The sequence below is a fragment of the Schistocerca piceifrons genome, chromosome 2 (assembly GCF_021461385.2).
Source record: "Schistocerca piceifrons isolate TAMUIC-IGC-003096 chromosome 2, iqSchPice1.1, whole genome shotgun sequence".
Lineage (NCBI taxonomy): Eukaryota > Metazoa > Arthropoda > Insecta > Orthoptera > Acrididae > Schistocerca > Schistocerca piceifrons.
In genome coordinates, this window is record NC_060139.1 from 930,139,064 (window position 1) to 930,157,499 (window position 18,436).

At 43.4% G+C, this 18,436-nt stretch overlaps 1 protein-coding gene across 1 annotated transcript in view; it reads left to right on the forward strand.

The window, feature by feature from the left end:
* Positions 1 to 18,436, forward strand: part of LOC124776207 (UDP-glucosyltransferase 2-like) — an 86,945-nt gene that overhangs the window by 56,615 nt on the left and 11,894 nt on the right. The window lies entirely within an intron of this gene.

Sequence of the window (18,436 nt, forward strand, 5' to 3'; positions counted from 1 at the left end):
AATGGCTAAGATGAGCACACAGTCTTCATTATGGCACACTCGCGAGGAGCATTGTCGTTCATATGGAATGGCAAAAAGGAATACAAACGTCTCAAAAATGAGATCGACAGGAAGGACAAAATGGCTAAGCAGGGATGGCTAGAGGACAAATGTGTAGAGGCGTATATACCTAGGGGTAAGATAGATAATGCCTACAGGAAAATTAAAGAGACCTTTGGAGAAAAGAGAACCACTTCATGAATATCAAGAGTTCAAATGGAAACCCAATTCTAAGCAAAGAAGGGAAAGCAGAAAGGTGGAAGGAGTATATAGCGGTATTAACATTAATCTACCTACCACGACATTGCTTAGCACTATCCATGCCAACACCTCCTGAATTTAAATAAGTAAAGGGTGATGTTCTTGAGGATAATATTATGGAAATAGAAGTGGATGTAGATGAAGATGAAATGGGAGATATGATACTGCGTGATGAGCACTGAAAGAGCTAAGTTGAAACAAGGTCTCGGGAGTAGACAACATTCCATTAGAATTACTGATAGCCTTGGGAGAGCCAGCCCTCACAAAACTCTACCATCTGGTGAGCGAGATGTATGAGACAGGCGAAATACCCTCAGACTTCAAGAAGAATATAATTCCAATCCCAAAGAAAGTAGGTGTTGACAGATGTGAAAACTACCGAACTATCAGTTTCATAAACCACGGCTGCAAAATACTGACTCGAATTCTTTACAGACGAATGGAAAAACTGGTAGAAGCCCTCCTCGGGGAAGATTAGTTTGGATTCCGTAGAAATGTTGGAACACGTGAGGCAATACTGACCCTACAACTTATCTTAGAAAATAGATTAAGGAAAGGTAAACCTACGTTTCTAGCAATTGTAGACTTAGAGAAAGCTTTTGACAATGTTGACTGGAATACTCTCTTTCAAATTCTGAAGGTGGCAGGGGTAAAACACAGGGAGCGAAAGGCTATTTACAATTTGTACAGAAAGCAGATGGCAGTTATAAGAGCCGAGGGGCATGAAAGGGAAGCAGTGGTTGGGAAGGGAGTGAGACAGGGTTGTAGCCTATCCCCGCTGTTATTAAGTCTGTATATTGAGCAAGCAGTAAAGGAAACAAAAGAAAAATTCGGAGTAGGAATTAAAATCCATGGAGAAGAAATAAAATCTTTGAGGTTCGCACATGACATTGTAATTTCGTCAGGAACAGCAAAGGACCTGGAAGAGCAGCTGAAAGGAATGGACAGTGTTTTGAAAGGAGGATACAAGATGAACATCAACAAAAGCAAAACGAAGATAATGGAATGTAGTCGAATTAAATCGGGTGATGCTGACGGTATTAGATTAGGAAATGAGACGCTTAAAGTAGTACATGAGTTTTGCTATTTGGGGAGCAAAATAACAGATGATGGTCGAAGTAGAGGATATAAAACGTAGACTGGCAATGGCAAGGAAAGCGTTTCTGAAGAAGAGAAAATTGTTAACATCGAGTATAGATTTGAGTGTCAGGAAGTCGAAGTATTTATATGGAGCGTAGCCATGTATGGAAATGAAACGTGGTCGATAAATAGTTTGGACACGAAGAGAATAGAAGCTTTAAAAATGTGGTGCTACGAAAGAACGCTGAAGATTAGATGGGTAGATCACATAACTAATGAGGAGGTACTGAATGGAATTGGGGAGAAGAGAAATTTGTGGCACAACTTGCCTACAAGAAGGGATCGGTTGGTAGGACGTGTTCTGAGGCATCAAGGGATCACCCCTTTAGTACTGGAGGGCAGCGTGGAGGGTAAAAATCGTAGAGGGAGACCAAGAGATGAATACACTAAACAGATTCAGAAGGAAGTAGGCTGCAGTAGGTCCTAGGAGATGAAGAAGCTTGCACGGGGTAGAGTTGCATGGAGACCTGCATCAAACCAGTCTCTGGACTGAAGACCACAACAGCAACAACAGCAACGTGGAATCACATCGTTAATAATGCCAGTAGTTAACTGGTGTAGTAGGCTACGGACCGTACTGCAGAACTACAGCGTCAGAAAAATAAAATCACTGTGCTCCGGATGAAGGGGCACCAAGGTATTAAGGCCAATGAAATTTTCGATGTCCTGACTAAGAGCGCCATTCACCATGGGACAAAGACGTACGAACTTGTTCTTTACACGGATCTTCTGCAAGAGATGTTATGGCAGATCAGGATCTTGTGGAACAATGAGTGGCGTCTGGCGTACCAAAAAAGGGCAACAATTAAGCACCTATACACTGAAATGTCAGGCATGGCAAAAGTACCTCGCACACAAGGTATAAAAGGGTAGTGCATTGTTGGAGCTGTCATTTGTACTCAGTTGATTCACGTGAAAAGGCGACCGTGATTATGGCCTCACTACTGGAATTAACAGATATTGAACGCGGAATGGTAATTGGAGCTAGAAGCGTGGGACATTCCGTTTCCGAAATCGTTAGTGAATTCAATATTCCGAGATACACAGTGTCAAGAGTGTGCCGAGAATACCAAATTTCAGGCACTATCTCTCACCACGGACAACACAGTGGTCGACGGCCCTCGCTTAACGACCGAGAGCAGCGGCGTGTGCGTAGTGTTGTCAGTGCTAACAGACAAGCATCGCTGCGTGAAATGACCACATTGAAAAGTCTCTGTGAAGTCGTTTCATAAGACGCTTGTCGAATTCGGTACACCTAATTCACTTTACTACCTGATTTAGCTGAATTCATGAACTCTTCCAGAAAGACTGAGCACTCAAATAAGGCCTTTTGAATATTATATGTGTGTTTTGATGTGGGGTTTCAGTTTTGTTTTGTGGGAAACGCTGAGTTGGTCATCGTCTACTGGGAGCAGACGATGTAGCTTCTCGTTCGAAGGAGAGCACAGGATGACCAACTTAGGTTTCCAATACCTGAACAGAGAGGTTACCCATCTTAAGTCGAAGGCTGTTTTTGTGTGTGAGATTGGTGACGGAGGGCTACCCCTCTGGTAGCTTCCGCTGCACTGGGAGCTAGGTAATCTCGAAAGAGAAAGCGGCACTCTTCGGTAAACGCTAGGTGAGTACGGATCGTAACTCTTAAGGGGGGTTTCAGGTGATAGGAAGCAGGTTGAGTTAGGAGTTCGTTATGTTTAACTGTTGAAATACGTAAAAACTTCAGCTTAACTGAAGCGTGTGAAGCGAGTTATCTTTCCGAATGTGCAATAATTATATTGCTTTAAATAGGCTATTTTTGGGTGTTTGAATTAAAAGTGTGGAAATAACTTTGTTCATTTTGAACAACGATCAAGTAGAATTTGAAACGGTAAATCTGATTAGGAAGAGCTGGTTAGGATCACTTCAACCGTGTTGTTGTTGTTGTTGTGGTCTTCAGTCCTGAGACTGGTTTGATGCAGCTCTCCATGCTAATCTATCCTGTGCAAGCTCCTTCATCTCCCAGTACCTACTGCAACCTACACCCTTCTGAATCTGATTAGTGTATTCATCTCTTGGTCTCCCTCTACAATTTTTACCCTCCACACTGCCCTCCAATGCTAGATTTGTGATCCCTTGATGCCTCAGGACATGTCCTAACAACCGATCCCTTCTTCTAGTCAAGTTGTGCCACAAACTTCTCTTCTCCCCAATCCTATTCAATACCTCCTCATTAGTTACGTGATCTACCCACCTAATGTTCAACATTCTTCTGTAGCACCACATTTCGAAAGCTTCTATTCTCTTCTTGTCCAAACTATTTATTGTCCATGTTTCACTTCCATACATGGCTACACTCCATACAAATACTTTCAGAAACGACTTCCTGACACTTAAATCTATACTCGATGTTAACAAATTTCTCTTCTTCAGAAACGCTTTCCTTGCCATTGCCAGTCTACATTTTATATCTTCTCTACTTCGACCATCATCAGTTATTTTGCTCCCCAAATAGCAAAACTCCTTTACTACTTTAAGTGTCTTATTTCCTAATCTAATTCCCTCAGCATCACCTGACTTAATTCGATTACATTCCATTATACTCGTTTTGCTTTTGTTGATGTTCATCTTATATCCTCCTTTCAAGACACTTTCCATTCCGTTCAACTGCTCTTCCAAGTCCTTTGCTGTCTCTGACAGAATTACAATTGAATTGCACTTCAACCGTACGTGAGTGTAATGCTGTGTCGAAGCGAGTATGATTTTTAATCTTATATTTTGTGGAAGTTGCTTTGTGTTTTTGTATCGATTTTGTGCCCCGTGTTTGGTAATCAATGTCCCTTCTGGTCCACCACGGCACCGCAATAGGCTTTATTTTAACAGTTTGCTTTTTTAATGAGCTATAATTGATGCAAGAATATCTGTTCTTTCGTGCGCTTTCTACAAAGCAGCACAATAGTTCGGTTCGGAATGCACCATGTGCTCTAGTTCGGCCGTTTGCAAGCAGCAGACGCAGTTAGTATGTTGAATAATTATCGCACAACCTCGTGCTTTGGTTAAACCTCTGTCTGGAATAGTGCATGCGTAGAATCGTGATGCGAATCTCACTGAGATATTTTTATGGTATAAAGGCAAAGGAGATGATAGTGTCATTGTTTCCCACTTCCGTTTTCTTTGTTTCTTCTTGCTGTAGTTAAATTGTGCTCTTTTACATTCTCACATAATTCTTATTTACATATTTCTAGTCAAGCCCAGTTATGTGTAGTTAGGATGTCCAACCAAATACTTAGATACAATAAATAATTTACGTGAAACATAAATTCTGTGGTGTTGATCTTACCCACTTACTCCGATTTCCAACCCTGAATTAACGAAGTTGCTTCATGCACGACATGGAGTGCTATTTATCTGGCTACTTAAAGAAATTCGCATACTCGTAATTAAATTATTAAAGTAATTAAACTAATAATTTTCCGGCTCCGTTTTTTTCTAAATGGTTAGGAACGGCTTGGGCTGGTGGCGACCCTGAATTTCTGAATTTTTATCATTATTTGTGTGAGAGAAGCAGCTAGAAATGCGAGATAACGTATGTGGCTCGATGAGAAACGTCATAAAGATAGTAATACGTTACAACATATATCGATGTACGGACGTACAAGGAACATATCCGTCAGGAGAGTGCGAAGAAAATTGGCGTTAATGGGCTATGGTAGCAGACGACTGACGCGAGTGCCTTTGCTAACTGCACGACATCGCCTGCAGAGCCTCTCCTCGGCTCGTGACCATACCGGTTGGACCCTAGACGACTGGAAAACGGTGGCCTGGTCAGATGAGTCCCGGTTCCAGTTCGCAACAGCTGATGGTAGAGTTTGAAGATGGCGCAGAAGCCATAGACCCAGACAGTCAACAAGGCAATGTGGAAACTGGTAGTGGTTCCGTAATGGTGCGAGCTGCGTTTGCATGGAATGGACAGGGTCCTCTGGTCCAACTGAACCAATCCTTTACTTCAAGTTGTTATGTTCGGCAACTTGGAGACCATTTGCAGCCATTCATGGAATTCATATTCCCAAACGATGGGATTTTTATGGATGACAAAAGTCATCTCATGGGGCCACAGTTGTTCGTGATTGGTTTGAAGAACATACTAGACAAGTATAGTGAATGATTTGGTCACACAGAGGGCCCCGACATGAACCCAATCGTACATTTATAGTACATAATCGAGAGGTCAGTTCGTGTACAAACTTCTGCACCGTCAATACTTTCGCAATTACTGACTGCTATAGAGGCAGCAAGGCTCAATATTTCTGTAGGGGACTTCCAACGACATGTTACTGCACTACACCGGGCAAACAGAGATCCGACGCGATATTAAGAGATATCCCACGACTTCTGTCGCCTCAGTTTACTACCAAGCATCCTTGCACGACCGTGGGTCTACTTTGCTATTGACCGCAGAAAGTTCCTGGTCATCATGTTCTGCCTCTGCTTTAATCGCGGGCGGTCCTGATTGCACCTCTATCGGTTACAACTGATTGACTCAGCCCTATGTGATTGTGGCGTAATATTGTATTCTGACCACATCATTCTCAGCTGCCCACTGTGATACCAGGCGGCGATCTAATTGCTGCAGTCCATGATGCTTTGCGGATACCAGTTTCTACCAGACTGGCGAAACTACTCCCAGCGCGTGATGTTTCATTGTATAATATAGAATTCATTATAACTGTTTGCAAGTGAATGTGCCATCATTTACCAGTTACGTGTAAAACCAAAGTAAATATTCTATACGAATTTTGGGTATATGCGTGTGTGTGATGTTGTTGTTGTTGTTTCATACTACTTCTGGCAGTCAGCACTACATTCAACTTGCTCTTCAGCCAAGGGACAAGTAAAAACTAACTGAGAAGAGAATAAACACTAACATAAAGGGGAGATATTTATAATGAATTTAAAAAAAATTGCTCTGAGCACTATGGGACTTAACTTCTGAGGTCATCAGTCCCCTAGAATTTAGAACTACTTAAACCTAACTAACCTAAGGACATCACACACATCCATGCCCGAGGCAGGATTCGAACCTGAGACCGTAGCGGTCGCGTGGTTCCAGACTATTGCGCCTAGAACCTCTCCGCCACCCCGGCCGGCATGAATTAAAATTTTTAAAGGTGAAGTATGAATGATTTTATATGTAAGAGACATGATTTCCGTCGGTTTTAGTTAAAATCAGTAATAATAAAAGGAAAAACTAAAGAGTAGAAGAGCACATTTTAAAAACATGATATAAAACACTGACGTTAAAGAGAAACAGTTCAATGTCACTATAACTGGTGGGATCTGTCGTGGGATAAGGAGGCAGTGGTTAAAGGAGCATAATTTGGTTGCTGAGGAGGTTAGGAGGGCGGTGGTAGAAAGATGGTGGACAGGTGCGTAGTATCGAAGAGGCTATTGGGGGACGAAGAAGGGAGGAGTGGACGGGGGTATCAGAGAGCTGTACTTTAAAGGGTAAAAGGTGGTAGGGAACGAAGGGGCAGAAGAAGAAAATTGGTAATGAAATATGGGAAGGGGAGAGAAAGGAAGCCCTGGCTTGGCGGCGTGAAGTTAGTAGGGTGGATAAATGTCACCACAGAGTTCATGGTCTGGGATGGGGAGATGGATGTGTCGGTAGAGGCACCATTGGTTTAATGGAGTAAAGGTTTGCAGATGTTGAATGTGAGTGAGGGGAGGTGGGAAATTAATTAGATGGTGAAGGATACTCGCGAGGCAAGGTAAACAAATGCGGGAAGTTAGGCAGAGTGCATGACGTTAATGGGCGGCGTGAAGTTAGTAGGGTGGATAAATGTCACCACAGAGTTCATGGTCTGGGATGGGGAGATGGATGTGTCGGTAGAGGCACCATTGGTTTAATGGAGTAAAGGTTTGCAGATGTTGAATGTGAGTGAGGGGAGGTGGGAAATTAATTAGATGGTGAAGGATACTCGCGAGGCAAGGTAAACAAATGCGGGAAGTTAGGCAGAGTGCATGACGCCTAAGGATCTGAAGGGACATACAGAAATGAGGTAGGTATTGAGTACAGTGGAACGGTGCAGTCCTCAAATTCGGCATACTGATAGTTTTAGTGGTTTTAGTCTATTGTGGGTTTTCTGTTGGATGAATAGTAGCTGAGATTTCCGTGTCAACAGCCGGTCGATAGTTAGTCCAAGATATTTGAGTGTATTAATTAACTGGATAGGACAGTCATAAATGGTAAGGTACGTCATGGGAGTTGGATGGTGTAGGTGGTTTGTCTTACACGTATTGCCTGTTTTTTGGAAGGGCTGACCTTGAGGAGGCATTGGTTACATCAGAAGGCAAACTGAGGTGGACTTGGAGCGATTTTTGGGATTTATGAAGTGTAGGACAGAGGGCAAAGATAGTGGTGTTTTCAGCTTACTGTAGGAGGTAGACTGGTGGAGGTTTGGGCACATCAACAGTGTAGAAGAAATAAAGCGGAGAGAATGGAGGCCTCAGGTAGAGTATGAATGGATACACCTTTCAATCTGTAACGTATCATGTACTGGAGGTGGGATGAGTGGATCATCTCCACAGGACACAGACAAATAATAATAATAAAACTACGTGCAAACTACCCTTTAATTCATACCTTGTAAAATAAAGAAAATTAAAGATTTCGATAGATTCGAATTAGAGCTGAAACAGTTTATAGTAATACATGTGGTCTTCAGTCCGAAGATTGGTTTGCTGTGCAAGCCTCTTCATTCCCGAATATAAACTACAACCTACATCCTGAATCTGCTAACTGTATTCATCTCTTGGTCTTGATTTTTGCCCCCAAACTCCCCTACAACTCCCCTGGTGATCCCTTTGTGTCTTGGAATGTGCCCTAACGACCGATCCCTTCTTTTAGCATAGTTAGGCCACAAATTTTTTTCCTTCCCAATGCCCCAATTCTGTGCTGTACCTGCTCATTAGTGTTTTTAGCGTCTTTTATTGCATTAGGCCATAACTATGGCAGATGGATAGTAATATTTTATTTATAGTCCGTTATGTGCGCACTCAATGGCGGTTGACCATCATTATGTAGCGCCACACTGGAATGGCCTTACTGAGTGGCGCCCTGTCTGTGTATGGCTGTGTACTGTATTTACTGGCGGACACAGAACTTGTACCGCAGTATTTCCATGTCTGTTGACTAGTCTGACTGAAATTTCATGGTGTGTGCATTATGGCTATTGAGTGTGTCTAACTTAGCTGGAAATTTTCTGCTGGAGACCGCAATACAGCGTGGCCTGAGCTCCTACCCAACCAGTTGTTACTATTTTCAGGCTATGCAAAAGGTGTAATTACTGGCCAGCGACCTTTATTAACTGACATGACAGGCGTTTAAGATTCATCAAAATAACACCGGAGCCTGTTTTCTCTAACGTCACAACGAATACAAGAGTGTGTTAGTGGCCGTGAGGGCCACATCTCTTACAGATATTAACGATGGATATCGGTTCCAGACAGATGCAACTGTCATCTGGTTGTAGCGGAGTGACTGCAGAACGTGTGCTGACGGGGTGGATTCAGGACAACAGTGTAGCAAGGAGAGAAGGCATGGTTAGTTGAACAAGGACTACATTGCAAAAAGATCATTGGATTGTTGGACTGGCTCTGACCATTAGACGTTTGACGACAGTTAAAATCTGGAAAGAGATTACAGCAGAGGGTCACCGAGAATGGTCGTGAATACAATGCTGGAACCTGGGTTGAGGTATCGAGTTGTCACGCGACATTTACTGCTGACGCTATGAGACCACAGACAACAGAGACTTACATGGTGTAGAGCAAGGGTCAACTGCGGCACTGAATGGCATTCTGTGACTTTAACAGAAGAGTGTTGCTTCTGTTTGTGGCAGTTAAATAGACGCAACCGTGTGATCTGGTGTAAGGTCGGATGAAGCAGCGATTCTCGAGACCCGTACCTCTCCATCTCCTGGAATTATGTCCGTAGCTATGAGGTCTTGTGGTTGGCATAGTTGCTTCTAGATCACAGGATAGCGAGTCAGAGATTTTCTTCGCTCGGGAATTGGGTAGTTGTGTTGCTCCAATCTCTTCATGTCATCTTCATCGACAGTAAAATGGCTTCAGATAGAAAGACTTGCACCAGGTGGCCAGACAGTCCCATATTGGGGTTTCCTAGCCAGTAATGTCATACGATCACTTCATTTCCTAAGATCATGGTATGGGGAGCTGGTTGGATATGGTGATTACAATTCAAGGGACGCAAAATGTCCATTAGTAACTACGGTCACATCCTTCATAACCATTACACCTAATGTCCTAGGAAAGATTCCACATCCACACTGCCGCAAGGAATGTACAGATCCTAGACTGGCCTGTCTGATCCCCTGATTTGTCACCCATAGAGAATGTATGGGATATACCAACCTCAAAGCAACAGTCTTCAAGGAATGACAACATATTTTGTGCGCAAGGGAAAGCATTCCTCAGGACGAAATTCGGAGGTTGTTTGCTTGCATACCACAACGAACACAAGTGTGTATTCATTGTCTTTAGGGATCATACTTCATTCTGATATTGATAACGGACAACACTAGAAGAGTAACAGTTTAATCATTTAATAGCCGTTATGTGATGAACATCCCCAGAAAGCTTGATAGATATGGCACTGGTGCTTGATGGAGCAACACTTACCATTCATCTGTTGATGCCTATCCAAGGGCCATTATAGTGTGCCTTTTTATCCTTTCATGCGATTTTGAAACAGAGCATACTACTGCCTGTGAGCGACAGGTTCAGCAGTTAGTCTGCAAATTAAATATGTTTTCAGGAGCTATCGATCTCCTGTTACCCATGGTGACTGATTTGTGTTCTGGTGAGACAATTTTGATTTTATGATTTCGATTTTTCAGAATAAAGTTCAGAAGTCAGTTGCACGGATATCTTTATTTCTCTTTACCAGTTTCTTCAGATCGGTTAGTCATCTTCAGAAGCCTCCAGAATTAGGGACGTTATGAATCATTACACCTTGGCCACACATTTATGTAAGGTATAAGAACTGTATTACAAAAACTTACTTAGTATTGACTTAAAAGAAGTCAATATGTTCTTCACAGAAGCTTAATGCTACGAAATGTCCAAAAATTTACTTATTCTGCTAAATCAATACTAAGCAAGTTTTTGTAATACACTTCTTATACTGTACACAAACGTATGGCCAATGTCTAAAGCTTTATAATGTCTGTAGTTCTGTAAACTTCTGAGGGTGACAAATTAATCTGTTCAAAGTAGTAAAGCGAAATACAAAATATCTGTGCAGAAATATCTGTGCTGCTGACAACAGAATTTTATTCCGAAATATCTACAACAGTATCTGAGAAAATAACAGCTATGCATAAAATAAAATTTTTTGTTATTGTTGATACCTAACTTACATCACTTTATTTTATCTTCGTAGACAAATGCCGTGTGTCCCAAACTTTAAACTGAACTAAACTAAACTATACTCGTCCGAACAGGCCTTGGAAGGCCCAGCGGTACCGACCGGCCGCCGTGTCATCCTCAGGCCACAGGCGTCACTGGATGCAGATATGGAGAGGTATGTGGTCAGCACACAGCTCGTTCGGCCGTATCTCAGTTTACGAGACCGGAGCCGCTACTTCTCAGTCAAGCAGCTCCTCAGTTTGCCTCACAAGGGCTGACACCCCGCTTGGTTTGCCAACAGCGCTCGGCAGACCGGATGGTCCCCCATCTAAGTACTAACCGAGCCCGACAGCGCTTAACTTACGTGATCTGACGGGGTCCCAAAATGAAGGGTCAAAATTATACAGATGTACTTAATTGCTACCTAGCGGTACAGCCCCTGCAACCCGAGAGAGAGCAGCGAAGCTGTACGAAATTCTCTCTGGAGCCTGGTGGTCAAGCGCTAAAGCACGAAGCTGGAAACCGAATGGTCGCCGGATCGAAACCACTGATTTTTCATTCTGTCTCTTAACCCAGCATTTACGCTACAGTGGGGTGGAGATTAACCAGAAACGAAATATACTTCAGATACCACATTAAACTGTTGGTTTCCTTTTCTTAGTTGAGTAACTGGGAAAATACTTGCACCAGCCCTTTCAGCCAGATGATTATCATTATCAAAATCAGTGAGGAAAAAATCGCAAAGCCAAAAAAATGCATTGCTTGTCATTAAAATTGCTACACCACGAAGATGATGTGCTACAGATGCGAAATTTAACCGACAGGAAGAAGATGCTGTGATATGCAAATGATAAGCTTTTCAGAGCATTCACACAAGGTTGGCAGCGGTGGCGACACCAACAACGTGCTGACGTGATGAACGTTTCCAACCGATTTTTCATACACATGACATGAGGATCGTTTCCAACCGATTTTTCATACATAAACAGCAGTTGACCGGAGTTGCCTGGTGAAACGTTGTTGTGATGCCTCGTGTAATGAGGAGAAATGCGTACCATCACGTTTCCGACTTTGATAAAGGTCGGATTGTAGCCTATCGCGATTGCGGTCTATCGTATCGCGACATTGCTGCTCGCGTTGGTCGAGATCCAATGACTGTTAGCAGAACATGGAATCGGTTGGTTCAGGAGGGTAATACGGAACGCCGTGCTGGATCCCAACGGCCTCGTATCACTTGCAGTAGAGATGACAGGCATCTTATCCGCTTGGCTGTAACGGATCGTGCAGCCACGTCTCGATCCCTGAGTCAACAGATGCGGACGTTTGCAAGGCAACACCATCTGCACGAAAAGTTCGACGATGTTTACAGCACCATGAACTATCAGCTCGGAGACCGTGGTTGCGGTTACCCTTGACGGTGCATCACAGACGGGAGCGCCTGCGATGGTGTACTCAACGACGAACCTGGGTGCACGAATGGCAAAACGTCATTTTTTATGATGAATCCAGGTTCTGTTTACAGCATAATGATGGTCGCACCCGTGTTTGGCGACATCGCGGTGAATGAACATTGGAAGCGTGTGTTCATCATCGCCATACTGGCGTATCACCCGGCGTGATGCTACGGGGTGCCATTGGTTACACGTCTCGGTCACCTCTTGTTCGCATTCAGGGCAAGCTGAACATTGGACGTTACATTTCAGATGTGTTACGACCCGTGGCTCTACCCTTCATTCGATCCCTGCGAAACCCCACATTTCAGCAGGATAATCCACGACCGCATGTTGCAGGTCCTGTACGGGCCTGTCTGGATACAGAAAATGTTCGACTGCCGCCCTGGCCAGCACATTCTCCAGATCTCTCACCAATTGAAAACGTCTGGTCAATGGTGGCCGAGCAACTGGCCCGTCACAATACGCCAGTCACTACTCTTGATGAACTGTGGTATCGTGTTGAAGCTGCATGGGCAGCTGTACCTGTACACGCCATCCAAGCTGTGTTTGACTCAATGCCCAGGCATATCAAGGCCGTTATTACGGCCAGATGTGGTTGTTCTGGGTACTGATTTCTCAGGATTTATGCACCTAAATTGTGTGAAAATTTAATAACATTTCAGGTCTAGTATAATATATTTGTCCAATGAATACCCGTTTATCATCTGCATTTCTTCTTGGTGCAGCAATTTTAATGGCCAGTAGTGTAATTAATATAGAGAAATAAAATTTGGGGAATTCATTCGTCAGGGTAACATGGCAAGAAATGAAATTTTGGGAATTCATTTGTACAGGTAAAATGGCAAGAAAACAAGTTAATGTGAGCGGGAGATAAGCCATTACAAATGTGAAATGCTGATACCTTAATAACCGGTGTAACCGCCAGAATGTCGAGTTCAAGCATGCAAACGTGCATGCGTTGTGTCGTACAGGTGCCAGATGTCAGTTTTTGGGATGGAGTTCCATGCCTGTTGCTCAATACCGGGACGGTTAATACTGGTTGTGGATGACACTGGAGGTTTCGTTCGATGATGTCCCATATGTTCTCGACTGGAGAGAGATCTGGTGACCGAGCAGCCGAGGAAACATGCCGATAGTTTGTAAAGCATGTTGGGTTACGACAGCCGTATGTGGGAGAGCGTTATCCTGCTGGAAAACGCTCCATGGGATATTGTTCATGAATGTCAGCAATCAGGGCGTATCAAATGGTTTTAATGGCTCTGAGCACTATGGGACTTAACGTCTGAGATCATCAGTCCCCTAGAACTCAGAACTACGTAAACCTAACTAACCTGAGGACATCACACACATCCATGTCCGAGGCAGGATTCGAACCTGCGACCGTTGCGGTCGCGCGGTTCCAGCTTGTAGCGCCTAGAACCGCTCGGCCACCCCGGCCGTCAGGGGCTACCACTAATCTGACGTACAAATTTGCAGTTACAATGCGTAGGATAGTCACGAGAGTGCTCATGCTGTCATACGAAATCACTCCTCATACCATAACTCAATGGGTTGGTTCAGTGCGTTTAGGACGCACACAGGTTGGTTGCAGGCCCTCAGCTGGCATCTTTCTAACCAACACACGGACATCACTAGCGCCGTGGCAAAACCAGCTTCAATTAGAAAACACAACAGACCTCCACCCTGGGCCGGCCGTAGTGGCCAAGCGGTTCTAGGTGCTTCAGTGTGGAACCGCGCTACCGCTAATGTCACAGGTTCGAATCCTACCTCGGGCATGGATGTGTGTGATGTCCTTAGGTTAGTTAGGTTTAAGTTGTTCTAAGTTCTAGGGGACTGATGACCTCAGAAGTTAAGTCCCATAGTGGTCAGAGTCATTTGAACCATTTGAACCTCCACCCTGTACCCCAATGAGCTGTCACGTGACAGCACTGAAGTCGCAAATGGCGGTGTTTTGGGGTCAGTGAAATGCGAGCTACACGGTATCGGGATCCGAGCTGTCCTTGAAGTAATCTATCTGTAACAGTTCGTTGTGTCACTGTGGTGCCAGCTGCTGCTCAGTGGCTCATAGATGCTCATAGTAGCAACTGCCGCGAATTCTGGCTAGACATCACGTTTCAGATGTGGAAACACGACTGTCAACTTTCATTTATGCCGCACAACTCCTTCTTAGTGTTTTGATTTTTTTTCCGTCAGTGTCAATGTTCTTCTACTACATGGATTATAAATTAATTGAAGTCCCCCGCCACGTTTTTTTGTTTCTGTGTGTTAATGCTAATCTCAAGAACTACTGTGGGGATTTTCATGATCGCGCTGGAGACGGAACGCTCTGAGGCTCAAATGTTATCTGCTCCATACATTTAATTCGTTTTGGAGCGACACCTCGAGGAATTAATTGCAGCTGCGAGCTGCAGCCCGCCTACAGTACTTCTTAAGTTTAGTTAGGCGTTAATGTAGACGATGGGGGCAGGGAAGGCCGGTTGAGGGAAGGTATCTTCAAAGTGTTCTGCCAATAAAATCGTGTCTTTGGTTCGTCTTTCCCTCAGTATTTTCTATGTGAGCGTTTCAAGTTGTTTGTAGTAGTAATCCCTAGGTATTTAGCTGAATCTGCTACATTTAAATTTGTGTGGTTTATCATGTAACTCAAATGTAACGAATTTATTTTAGCACGCCAACTCACGTGGACAACCTCACATTTCGTATTTCCTCTGGTAAGGAAACCCTTTCCTTGGGACGTGTTCGTAAACCGCTCATTTTTCATAGCAGACAACTTCGAAAACAATTAACAATCGTCAGTGCTGTGCCCAAGGTCGAGTGTAGCAATCTCAGTGACTGCTTGTAGTCGATGAAGCATAACGCGTTGCAGTTAGTTAACAGGGCTGTGTCTGATGAAGGATGTCAAGTCAGAAAGTAAATATAACTTTTTTTCAGCTCCTTATGTTACGAATACTAACTGAAAATTACATTTCTTGGCCTCGCTGCTGTTCTTGTGCAAACTCGTGTGTTTCTTGGGGAAGTGTTCCAAGTCAAGGACACTTCAGTTAGTTCCAACAAAACCACTTACCAAGCTCCCCACCACACAGGATGTAGTGACGTTTGATCTTTCTTTTTGCACTGTTTTGTTTGTAGCTGTAAATCTGAATCGTAGAAGTTCTATTGTTGTTCTGCTGCTGTATACGGTGTAATACATACTGTCAGTTTCCGTATCTCCCCCCCTTCCCCTCCCTCCCCTCCCATTTTCGCATGTGTCCTGCCCTTAGTATTGTGGATTTGGGTCGCTACTGTACGGCAATAATTACTGCAGTTCCATTGCTTAGAGGCCAGAAACGAAATTTTAGCTCGTCTCTACTAATCTTGCTTTTTACCAGGGAAGCAGATAACGTTTCTGGCATTTAACAATGATCTCTGAGATAACATATCATACTGTTATGCCTCATATTATACCGTTAGGCGAAATATTTCATGAAAAAGAATTTAATAATAAAAAAGACAACAAAATTGGTTAAAATAACTATACTACTCTCACTGCAGATACTGAGGCAAAGATAAAGAGTTGTAGCTAGTTGGTGGTGGGCAGACCCCAAGAAATCTCTGGGTCACCTAGTGCTAAAACGCTTCTTCCAAAACGCACCATTCGGTGTGCATTTACAACTGACAGTTTAAAGACGCCTGCTGAACTAGAAGTTGGAGTTGTAGGCGATCACCGAGAGAAAGCATACTTTAGGAGTAAACAAGAAGAAACCCTGCCAAGTTTGAGTTGGACAATGAATCGTGCTCGAATGGCATAAATGCTAACCCACTCCTCGCGGAAACCGGTATCCGTTACGAATTCTGGTACTGCAATAAGCATTGCGTTATATTCTACGACTGAAGTAAGAGGATCCGTTCTCAGTAGTGCTGAGTACGGGTCTGTTGGTTAGAGATACCCATCGATGAACTCCATGAAGATGATAGGCTCCATGATCGATTACATAACGTGTTCGGAGACGTTATTCAATCATCTACAATGATAAAAGAGAACAGTATTTTGCTTTGCAGGCCAGAAGGAAAGAAATGTCGACATGGCTTTAGTTTCAAAAAGGTGCGCCCATGCGGAGATCGCAGAAGCAGCTTCTCTTCCCGACTTGTCATGGGTGTGACGTGCGTATCTGCATCTTGTGGGCGACTATGACGAGTGTGTGTACAGTGTAATGTTGGGTTTGTGTTGTTATGGATAAAGGGAAGGCAGAGGGTGTGATCACATAATCACATAGCCTACTCCTCACAAATAGTTCCAAGTGGATACCCAATATGTAGGCTGGCAATGGCAAGGAAAGCGTTTCTGAAGAAGAGAAATTTGTTAACATCCAGTATTGATTTAAGTGTCAGGAAGTCATTTCTGAAAGTATTCGTATGGAGTGTAGCCATGTATGGAAGTGAAACATGGACAATAAATAGTTTGGACAAGAAGAGAATAGAAGCTTTCGAAATGTGGTGCTACAGAAGAATGCTGAAGATTAGATGGGTAGATCACATAACTAATGAGGAAGTGTTGAATAGGATTGGGGAGAAGAGAAGTTTGTGGCACAACTTGACCAGAAGAAGGGATCGGTTGGTAGGACATGTTCTGAGGCATCAAGGGATCACCAGTTTAGTATTGGAGGGCAGCGTGGAGGGTAAAAATCGTAGAGGGAGACCAAGAGATGAATACACTAAGCAGATTCGGAAGGATGTAGGTTGCAGTAGGTACTGGGAGATGAAAAAGCTTTCACAGGATAGAGTAGCATGGAGAGCTGCATCAAACCAGTCTCAGGACAGAAGACCACTACAACAACAACCCAAGCTTAACGTCCCCTTACAACGGGCGCATCAACATCAACAGTATTACATGCCCTCACTACATGAGACACTGCTGGGACGTTTGGAATTTAGTTCATGACACCGGCGTAAAGATTAGAGACCAGGAACTGCACAACACCACCTCTTCTAGCCAGCCAAATATTGGCAGTGAAAATATTCCAAGATTTGGAACGGTTTACTTCCGGATCGAAAGCCACCGCACAAGAATACGTTACCGATTACGGCTACGGAGCAGGTTATTAATGATAATGATGAGCACGTAATACTGAAAAAAGAATCTGACTGAAACGAGAACTGAACCTCTGCGAAGTCTTAAATTACGATTGGAACATTAAATATTTCGTAAAAATAAAAGCTAATGACGGCTGCATGTATATTGTCTTAAGGAAGTCGGCCATACCTAGCTAAAAAAAAAGGGCCAACTACTTAAAGGAGAAAGATGGTAAGCAGGTGACAATTTGTAGGCTTAAAAGCAAAATATTATTTCAAGAATACAATGAAATTACAAAAATCACGTGATATCTTGCAAAGATGCATTGAGTGAGTCCCTAAAAGTAATTTTTTATATATAGAGTATTAAGATAAACGAAAATTCTCTTTTTTGTATTGAGAAAAGCTGTACATCTAGTGAGAGCTTTCGATTGTATGAATGGAATGGAAAAAGGAAGTATAAGCGTGCTTTTTTAGGCATCCAGCAAGGAAATGTGTCCATATGATCCTCTGGATACGCTGTATCGTAATAAAGAGGAAGGAAGATTGGGTTTAACGTCCCCTTGACATCGAGGTTATTAGACACGGAACACAGCCTCTGATCGTGTCAAGGATGGGGAAGGAAATCGGTCGTGCCCTTTCACAGGAACCATTCCGTCGTTTGCTTGGAGTGATTTAGGGAAATGACGGCAAACAAATCTGGGTGGCCGGACGCAGATTTGAACCGTCTTCGTTCCGAATGCGAGTCCAGTGTGCTAACCACTGGGCCATCGCTGTCGGTCCCTAATAATGTACGTCTCCTAATGTTTCATTCTGAATTTATATGTTTTACGTAAATGTGCATGTAATTTTGCTTTCGATATGCGTATGTGTCAACTTAATTGGTGAAAGAACCGCACGTGTCTGATTTGTCTGCATCTTTTGTGTTATTTTAGCATGCATGTGTTGAGAGAATGGCACAAGAGTCAACGCAGTAATGCTGGACGCGACCAGTGAGGTCTGTAAAAGCCGTTTTGCACTTTTGCGTTCGCACTATTGTGAAATAGCGTCCCTCAATACTGTGTCACTTGTTCGAATTCTGACGTATAAGATCG